Below are 9,684 nucleotides of genomic sequence, written 5' to 3' on the forward strand. Positions count from 1 at the left end.
GATGTAAAGTCCCATAGTGCTCAGAGCCATATGAACCATTTATTCTTGATGTCTACATATTTGCAGCCACCTGCCTCTAGAGGGCTCCAAATTGGACGCTGTGTGTAAGGTAACTATGTCAGTGCATGAGAAACAGCTTGCTGTAATCAAATTGATGAGTCCTTTCACACATGGGGCATCCTCTCCTTCAGCATGACAACGCCACTCCAGACAGCAATGCTACGACATCTGCAACAACCTGATGCCTAGGGATGACTGTCATCGATCATTGTCCATAACGTCCATCCTTGGCCCCAATCGATTTTCATCTGTTTCCAAAACATAAAGAACCACTCCGAGAACTTCGCCTTGATAATGATGAAGCGCTGCGAGCAGAGGAGAGGATATGCGTCCATCAACAAAGTCACACATTGTTCAGTGGCTGTATCAACAAACAGGTCTCTCTCTGTATTGAGGAATAAATATATAGAAATGAAGAATAAAGATGTAGAAGGTTAACAGGGTTTGTTTCATTTTACAAGCCTTAAGAGTTGTCACATAAAAAATTCGGAGGTATTGCTTTTCAACTATCCATTATAATACTACTGATAAGCTCATAAGATTTTATTGCAAAGAATTGTGATGAATGTTAGTCGTGTGTACGCAATATCTGTGGTACATAGTCAATATCTGATGGAGGTAAGCCGGCCGAAGTGGCCGTGCGGTTAAAGGCGCTGCAGTCTGGAACCGCAGGACCGCTACGGTCGCAGGTTCGAATCCTGCCTCGGGCATGGATGTTTGTGATGTCCTTAGGTTAGTTAGGTTTAACTAGTTCTAAGTTCTAGGGGACTAATGACCTCAGCAGTTGAGTCCCATAGTGCTCAGAGCCATTTGAACCATTTTTTTGATGGAGGTAATGAATTATGTGTATATGTACACCCTATGGTGCTAGCTGAAATTATAAATCAATGTCTGCAGGCTGCATTGTATTATTATTTAAAAACTGTTACTGTGTGCCACAGACACACGTAAAACATATACGCACGAAGTATGCGTTGTAATTGTGCAAGGTTGCTGTGAGGCTATTAGTTATTACAGCTGGTGTTCAAGTGTGTGTGAATCTTATGGGACTTAACTGTTAAGGTCATCAGTCCCTAAGCTTACACACTAGTTAACCTAAATTATCCTCAGGACAAACACACACACACATGCCCGAGGGAGGACTCGAACCTCCGCCGGTATCAGCCGCACAGTCCACGATCCTGCGCCCTAGACCGACCGGCTAATCCCGCGCGGTTATTGCAGCTGGGAGTGACGGCGATTTGGTTGTCTTATCACGAGTCAGCGTGTAGCTGGGGTTGACTGTGTATGCACAACTAACCTATAACATTGACAGTGTAGTAATATCGTGATTGAATAGTACAATATCGTTGTTGAGTAGTACCTCCCCTAGTATACTCATTAGTAAACGACTTACAACTTTTCAAGCTGGGAAGACACTGCCGCTATCACCAACCAAGTGTCACACACACACCCACCCACCCACCCACCCACATAAACCCCCCCCCCCCAACCACATACACACACATACACAAACGACAAACTTTCAAATGAAAGAAAGAGACATCTACACATTGGCTGTCGTTTCTGCCACCTCAGCATCTGCCTCGGAGCGTGTGGCATGATGTAGCTGAGACGGTACTCTTGTCAGAATAGCCGGTGAAAACAAACCTTTTCGCGTTAAAAAGTTTTTCATTTTCTTCAAAATATAGACATATTATTAATTATTTTTCTTCTTCATAAATGGAGGGTCTGCCTATGCGGTTCTGGATTATAGCTGCAATATGTATGAAAAAGAATCCTTGGGATGAAAAAATTACACATGCTCACATAATAGTTAAAAAATGTATACAGGCTGATTCTGGGATGAAAATTTGTGGCAAGAGACCCTAGTCAAGATGTACAAAACTCCCGCTGAATACCCTGCGATACTTTCGCCTGTTGGCGACGGAGAGAGTGAAAATCTTAAGTCTACGACACAGTAATAATGAATTCCACTTACCTGCATAAGTGAATTAAAATGAAACCATGCTTCGTTACTCATGACATAATGGAAAGGGTCTAACAAATCATTGTTGACGTTATTCAAAAGCCAAGTGCAGTAATCTATATGTTTCTGACAGTCATCCTTCCGTAATTGCTGCACAACCGTTACACGATATGGCTTCAAAATAAGACTTTTCAGTGTCGGATGAAACTACTCCTGCTTACGTGCGCCTGTTGGGTCAGTTTACGTGTAGACATCTCTGGACTCTGAATAATTCTTCGGCGAACGTCTACAATAACTTCTGTTGTGCGAACTGAACGATTTCTTTGTCGTTTTATATTTTACGCAGATCCGTAGGTGTGCTAATTTTATACGACTTTGCATTGTTCTCTTTGCTGTAGTCTTCTATCCGGATACTTGACCCCGAAAATTTCGCGAGTTTCCTTAATCGAACTTGTTTTCACATATGCTTCCACATTTTCAGTTCTTTCATCTGTCGAAAAAGTCATTTTCCATACCGCAAAGAGAAACGTCTAGCTTCACTGATGAAATAAACTGAAATGCTAACAATCGATTATTGCATAGAACTGTCCATTGTTGTAGCTGTTTACTGTATTTCAGAAGTCGAAAGATTGAATTCACATTCAAAGACGAGGTGGGCTACTTCTAACTGCGGCACCTTGTATGCAGTCTAATAATTCCGCCCGAACAGGTCTCGGGAGGCCCAACGGTACCGACCAACCGCAGTGTCATCCTCAGCCGATAGGAGGCACTGGACGCGGATGTGGAGAGACATGTGGTCAGCACACCGCTCTCAGTTTTCGTGACCGGAGCCGCTACTTCTCAGTCAAGTAGCTCCTCAATTGGCCTCACCCATCTTATCAACAGCACTCGGCAGAAAGGACGGTGACCCATCCAAATGTCAGTCAAGCCCGACAGAGCTTAACTTCAGTGATATGACGGGAACCGCTATCACCACTGCTGCAAGGCCTTTGGCTTGTGCATAGCCTAGTGCGACATCAAGCACCCCGCACATCAGACTTGTCATGACGCTGGTTTTCTGCGGATACGCCGTTATCGAGGCGAACGACTGCTCGAAACATGAACTGAGAACCCGCGCCAGGGGAGTCGCGCAGTCTACGGCACCTTGCTACGGTTCGCGCGGCACCCCCCCGACGGAGGTTCGAGTCCTCCCTCGGGCATGGGTGTGTGTGTTGTCCTTAGCGTAGTGTGTAAGCCTAGGGACCGATGATCTCAGCAGTTTGTTCCCCTAGGAACTTAGCACCACCACCACCACCACCACCACCACCACCAACTGAGTCAAAGATACAGGTCAGTGAGGGTAGTATTATGCTATGGGAAGACAATCATTTCGCATTCCGTGGAATCTGTGATAGTAATCCGCCCGGCGGATTTGTGTCGAGGTCCGGTGGGTCGGCGAGTCTGTGGATGGTTTTTAGGCGGTTTTCCATCTGCCTTGGCGAATGCGGGCTGGTTCCCCTTATTCCGCCTCAGTTACACTATGTCGGCGATTGCCGCGCAAACAAGTTTTTCACGTACGCGTACACCACCATTACGCTACCACGCAAACATAGGGGTTACACTCGTCTGGTGTGAGATGTTCCCTGGAGGGGGGGGGGGGGGTCCACCGGGGGCCGAACCGCACAGTAACCCTGAAAGAGTGGTTCGGTGTGGGACGGCGGTGGGATGAAGTGGACTGCAGTAGTCGTCGTGGGGTTGTGGACCACTGCGGCTGCGGCGGGGACGGAGCCTCTCCGTCGTTTCTAGGTCCCCGGTTAACATACAATCCAATACATACAACCGAAGGCAACATTATGACTGAGGACTGCGTGAGCATTGCTGCGGATCAGCTGCACCTCTGCTGTCTTCAGCGATAATGATGGCATCTTCCAGCAGTATAATTATCTGTATAATTAGCTTGCTACACTGGTTTGAAGAAAATGGTGATGAACTTAAGTTGGTGCCTTGGCCACAGAATTCACACGATCTGAAGCCGATACAACTAAACTGGGGCACCATTGGCCTCCAATCTGAACCCACAAACCACCGGCGACTAAATTAACAGGAATCCCGTAACCTGCGTGTAGACGGCCGGTGCCAGATGCCTGCAGACACCTGCAAAGGACTTGCCGAATGCTTGCTACGCAGAATCGCTGTTGTTTTGTATTCCAGAGGTGTAACAAAACGCTACTAAGCAGATGCTCACAACGTTTAGCTTCATTACATTGAGTTGCATTAGTTATTCTGAAATGAAAAGAACAGCGGCAAGCATCTTGCCAGCCAAAGAGCTTGTTACCCAAACAACAAAAATAATACGGACTTCCTCCATTGCGTAATGCGCGGATGCAGTTACGAGGCCGGCCACTCTGGCCGAGCTGTTCTAGTCGCTTCAGTCTGGAACAGCTCGACCGCTACGGTCGCAGGGTCGAATGCTGCCTCGGGCATGGATGTGTGTGATGTCCTTAGGTTAGTTAGGTTTAAGTTGTTCTAAGTCTAGGGGACTGATGACCTCAGATGTTAAGTCCCATAGTGTTTAGTGCCATTTGAACCATTTGAGCAGTTACGAGTGTTACCGGTACTGACTGTAAGATAATTATCGTCACTTTTCCGCACCGTTCTAGGATTCTTAATAGGGTGGCAGTAGTTTTTTCTTTCACCCTGACACTTTTCCTCTCGCTTTCCAGTCACTTCGAGAAACACTGTGCGCTTTTCATTGACCAAAACATCACTCACACATTTACAGGGAAGAATTGTTAGAACTGTACTGGGTAACTTGCTATAAAAATGTAAACCTTGGATCATGGGACAAATAGATCTATGTAGCACCTTGATACCACACTAATATAAAGCTAGAATAAAGAGTTCAGATAATAATTAATACCTGAGTCAAAGACCATAAGACGTCATTAGGGCGATGCCTCTGATTTTGTGGCTGTGCTTTCTCGTTATTCCTCCTTCAGTCCTTTCAATGTTCTTCCCATTTTCACTTGTCTGATCATCCCTCAGTGGAGATTGTAGTTCAAATTTGGTCACTAGATGGTGTGCTCATGCTGGAAAAGTGTGATATTTCTCTCTTTTCTGGGGTATTCACAGGAGGAAGTTTTTACCACACCTGCTCAGTTGTGTCACCGTGCCGATATACACTGCTCAGTCAAAATATTATGACCACTGCCCACCACGACGTTGGATGCCACCTGGAGGCGCTGCGGGGGCTTGAAGCTGTACCAAAAGTATGTAAACATAGCAGACACGGACGGGGGATCACTATATCAAAGACATGAGCTAGCCGGCCGCTGTGGCCGCGCAGTTGTAGGCGCTTCAGTCCGGATACTCGCCTCTGCTATGGTCGCAGGTTCGAATTCTGCCTCGGGCATGGATGTGTGTGATGTCCTTAGGTTAGTTAGGTTTAAGTAGTTCTAAGTCTAGGGGACTGATGACCTCAGATGTTAAGTCCCGTAGTGCTGAGAGCCATTTGAACCATTTTTTGATAGGGCTACAAATCGGGAAATCCATTGAGAAAACAACTTTACCAAAGGGCGAGTATTATTATGCAGATCCCGTGAATGAGCATCTCGAAAACGGCGAAGCTGGTCGAATTTTCATATACTACTGTCGTGAGCATCTATGGAAAGAGGTAGGAAGAGCGTGAAATTCCGACTAGGCTCCAGAAGTTTGGACATCCACGACTCTTCGCAGAACGTAGGGTTGGGAGGCTTGTCTGCTCTGCAAAGTAGGGTAGAGGTGATATGTGGCCTCTCTGCCTAAAGAGCACAATGCTGGTGCATGCACAAGTGTTCAAAATGGTTCAAATGGCTCTGAGCACTATGGGACTGAACTGCTGTGGTCATCAGTCCCCTAAGAACTACTTAAACCTAACTAACCTAAGGACATCACACACATCCATGCCCGAGGCAGGATTCGAACCTGCGACCGCACAAGTGTTTCAGACCACACCGTTCATCGTATAACGTTGAACATGGAACTCCGCAGCAGACCCCCCTACGTGTTCGCATGTTGACCCAAGGACATAGTCAAGTACGACTGCAGTGGGGACGGGACAATCGGGATTAGACCGTCAGTCAATGTAAATGTGTCGGCTCTCCGGGTGAATCACACTTTTGCTGCACCAGGTCTATGGTAGTCTCCACAGACGCCGCCATCGAGGTGAACGGCAGCTCGAAACGTGCAGCGCGCCAAGAACCGAGGCTGGTGGGCGCAGTATCATGGTATGGGAGACATTCTCCTGCGCTTGCATGGGACCTGTGGCAGTAATCGATGACACGCTGACAGCAGCGAACCACCTGCATCCCTTCATGCTTGAGGACTTCCCTCTACGGCGATATCGTCTTTCAGCAATAGAGCTGACTGTGTCTTGGAACCAGAACGTGCTACAGTGGTTTGAGGAGCATTACAGTGAACTCACGCTGATGTATCGGCGACCAAATTCGCCAGATGTAAATCCTATGGATCCCACCTGGGAAGCTACCGGGTGCCATCATCGCATTGGCGACCCGTTATTTACGCGAATTATGTGATCTGTGCGTAGACATCTAATGTCACATAACTCGACAAACCCACCAACGCACTGTCGGATATTGATACATAGAATCAGTGATGTATTTTGTTCCAAAGACGGACAAACAAGCTATTAAGCAGGTGGTTATAATGTTTTGGCTCATCAGTGTATGGTTTAATTTATAAAGAAACTATTTGAGAGCTATTTCGTGATTTTTGATAAGTGCGACACTGATTTCTCTGAAGTAAAGCGTGTAACAATAACGCGGTATATCTCAACCACTAATTTGAAATTAAAATCAACATGTCTAACAAGTATACAGGGTAGTCCACTGATAGTGACCGGGCCAAATATGTCACGAAATAAGCATCAAACGAAAAAACTACAAAGAACGAAACTAGTCTAGCTTGAAGGGGGGAAACCAGAGGGCGTTAAGGTTCGCCCGCTAGATGGCGCTGCCATAGGTCAAACGGATATCAACTGCGTTTTTAAAAATACGAACTCCCATTTTTTATTACATATTTGTCTAGTACGTAAAGAAATATGAATGTTTTAGTTGGACCACTTTTATCGTTTTGTGATAGATGCCGCTGTAATAGTCACAAACGTATAAGTACGTGGTATCACGCAACTTTCCGCCAGTGCGGACGGTATTTGCTTCGTGATACATTACCCGTGTTAAAATGGACCGTTAACCAATTGCGGAAAAGGTCGATATCGTGTTCGTGTATGGCTATTGTGATCAAAATGCCCAACGGGCGTGTGCTATGTATGCTGCTCGGTATCCTGGACGACATCTTTCAAGTGTCCGGAGCGTTTGCCGGATAGTTGCGTTATTTAAGGAAACAGGAAGTGTTAAGCCACATGTGAAACGTCAATCACGACCTGCAACAAATGATGATGCCCAAGTAGGTGTTTTAGCTGCTGTCGCGGCTTATCCGCAGATCAGTAGCATACAAACTGCGCGAGATTCGGGAATCTCAAAAACGTCGGTGTTGAGAATGCTACATCAACATCGATTGCCATATTTCTATCCACCAGGAACTGCATGGCAACGACTTTGAACGTAGAGTTCTGCCACTGGGCACAAGAGACATTACGTTCTATTTAGGGACGAAGCGTCATTCACCAACGGCGGCAATGTAAACCGAGTATAATATGCACTATTGGGCAACGTAAAATCCACGATGGCTGCGACAAGTGGAACATCAGCGACCTTGGCGGGTTAATGTATGGTGTGGCATTGTGGGAGGAAGGATAATTGGCCCCTATCGTGTCAATGGCAATCTAAATGGTGTAATGTATGCTGATTTCCTACGTAATGTTCTGCCGATGTTACTACAAGATGTTTCACTGCATGACAGAATGGCGATGTACTTCCAGCATGATGGATGTCCGGCACATACCTCGCGTGCGGTTGAAGCGATACTGAATAGCTTATTTCATGACAGGTGGATTGTTCGTCGAAGCACCATACCAAGGCCCGCACGTTCACCGGATCTGACGTCGCCGGATTTCTTTCTGTGGGGAAAGTGGAAGGATATTTGGTATCGTGATCCACCGACAACGCCTGACAACATGCGTCAGCGCGTTGTCAATGCATTTGCGAACATTACGGAAGGCGAACTACTCGCTGTTGAGAGGAGTGTCGTTACACGTATTGCCAAATGCATTGAGGTTGACGGACATCATTTTGAGCATTTATTGTATTAATGTGGTATTTACAAGTAATCACGCTGTAACTGCATGCGTTCTCAGAAATGATAATTTCACAAATGTACATGTATCACATTGGAACAACCGAAATAAAATGTTCAAACGTACCTACGTTATGTATTATAATTTAAAAACCTACCTGTTACCAACTGTTCGTCTAAAATTGTGAGCCATATGTTTGTGACTATTACAGCGGCATCTATCACAAAGCGAAAAACGTGGCCCAACTAAAATATTCGTATTTCTTTACGTTAGACGAATATGTAATAAAAAAATGGGGTTCCCATTTTAAAAAACGCAGTTGATATCCGTTTACCCTATGGCAGCGCCATCAAGCGGGTCAACCATAGCGCCATTTGGTTTCTCCCTTCAAACTAGACAAGTTTCGTTCTTTGTAGTTTTTTCGTTTGACGCTTATTTCGTGAGATATTTGGCTCAGTCACGATCAATGGACCGCCCTGTATATGCTCACATGATAGTATTAGCATCATCAGCTAAATATTTATAGAATCTATTCAATAAAGCGGTTCAGCATAGAGAGAGACCGCTGAGAAGTCGTTAGCCTTGACGCGAGTACACAGACGCCACGTGCTGTAGAGCGAGCGCTATGGAGGTGGAATTGAACACTGCGCTGTATTTGACATACACGTGTCGCAGGCGCACTGATTTTTGCAGGTGATCGGTTTCGTACGTGTGATAGGAAACTCGTCTACCCCTTGGGCATGCACACGTGCCGCATCGTGTCGCTTTGAAATGTGACGCTCCCCGGAGGCCGGCGCAGGCCGGGAGACGTCGGTTTACCTGATCTGCGGTCGCCGCGCGTCCCAGGCCACCGGTCAGCTGACACGGCCTTCTACTGTGACTATTTGCGTTTGCACTGGCACGGAGTTTTCTTCCGATTAATGATTTCGGGGTCTATTTCCATTCTAATTACCGCAGCTCAATATTTAACAAAAAACGTTCACATCCTGCATTACCGAAACGAGAGTTGGTGAATTCGTTTTGTATACGCATGAAAATGAATAATCCTCAGCAGTGTAACCCACGTTACAACTAAGGATGAACACAGCCATTATTACAATAAACCAGTAGATGCATCCGATCGCGAATAGTATTGTCAGTTACAGACAAGGAGCAAACAAAAGTATATATATACACTAAGATGGTATCTGTCCTTTCGGACATGTCCGAAAGAACAGATACCTTGTGTTCGTTATTGATCGTTGTGTTTGGTCGTTGCGGACGTCGCGAGACATCCTGTTCAAGTTCGGTTGTTGATCCTTCTACTCAGTTTTTTATTACAGAGGCCAACCGGCTCTCTGACCGAACACGCTGAGCTACCGTGCCGGCTCAATCTGAGCCACCGAGGACACAGAGGATGCCATGCCATGTAAGCAGGAGATTC

Source organism: Schistocerca americana, chromosome X, assembly GCF_021461395.2.
Source record: "Schistocerca americana isolate TAMUIC-IGC-003095 chromosome X, iqSchAmer2.1, whole genome shotgun sequence".
NCBI lineage: Eukaryota > Metazoa > Arthropoda > Insecta > Orthoptera > Acrididae > Schistocerca > Schistocerca americana.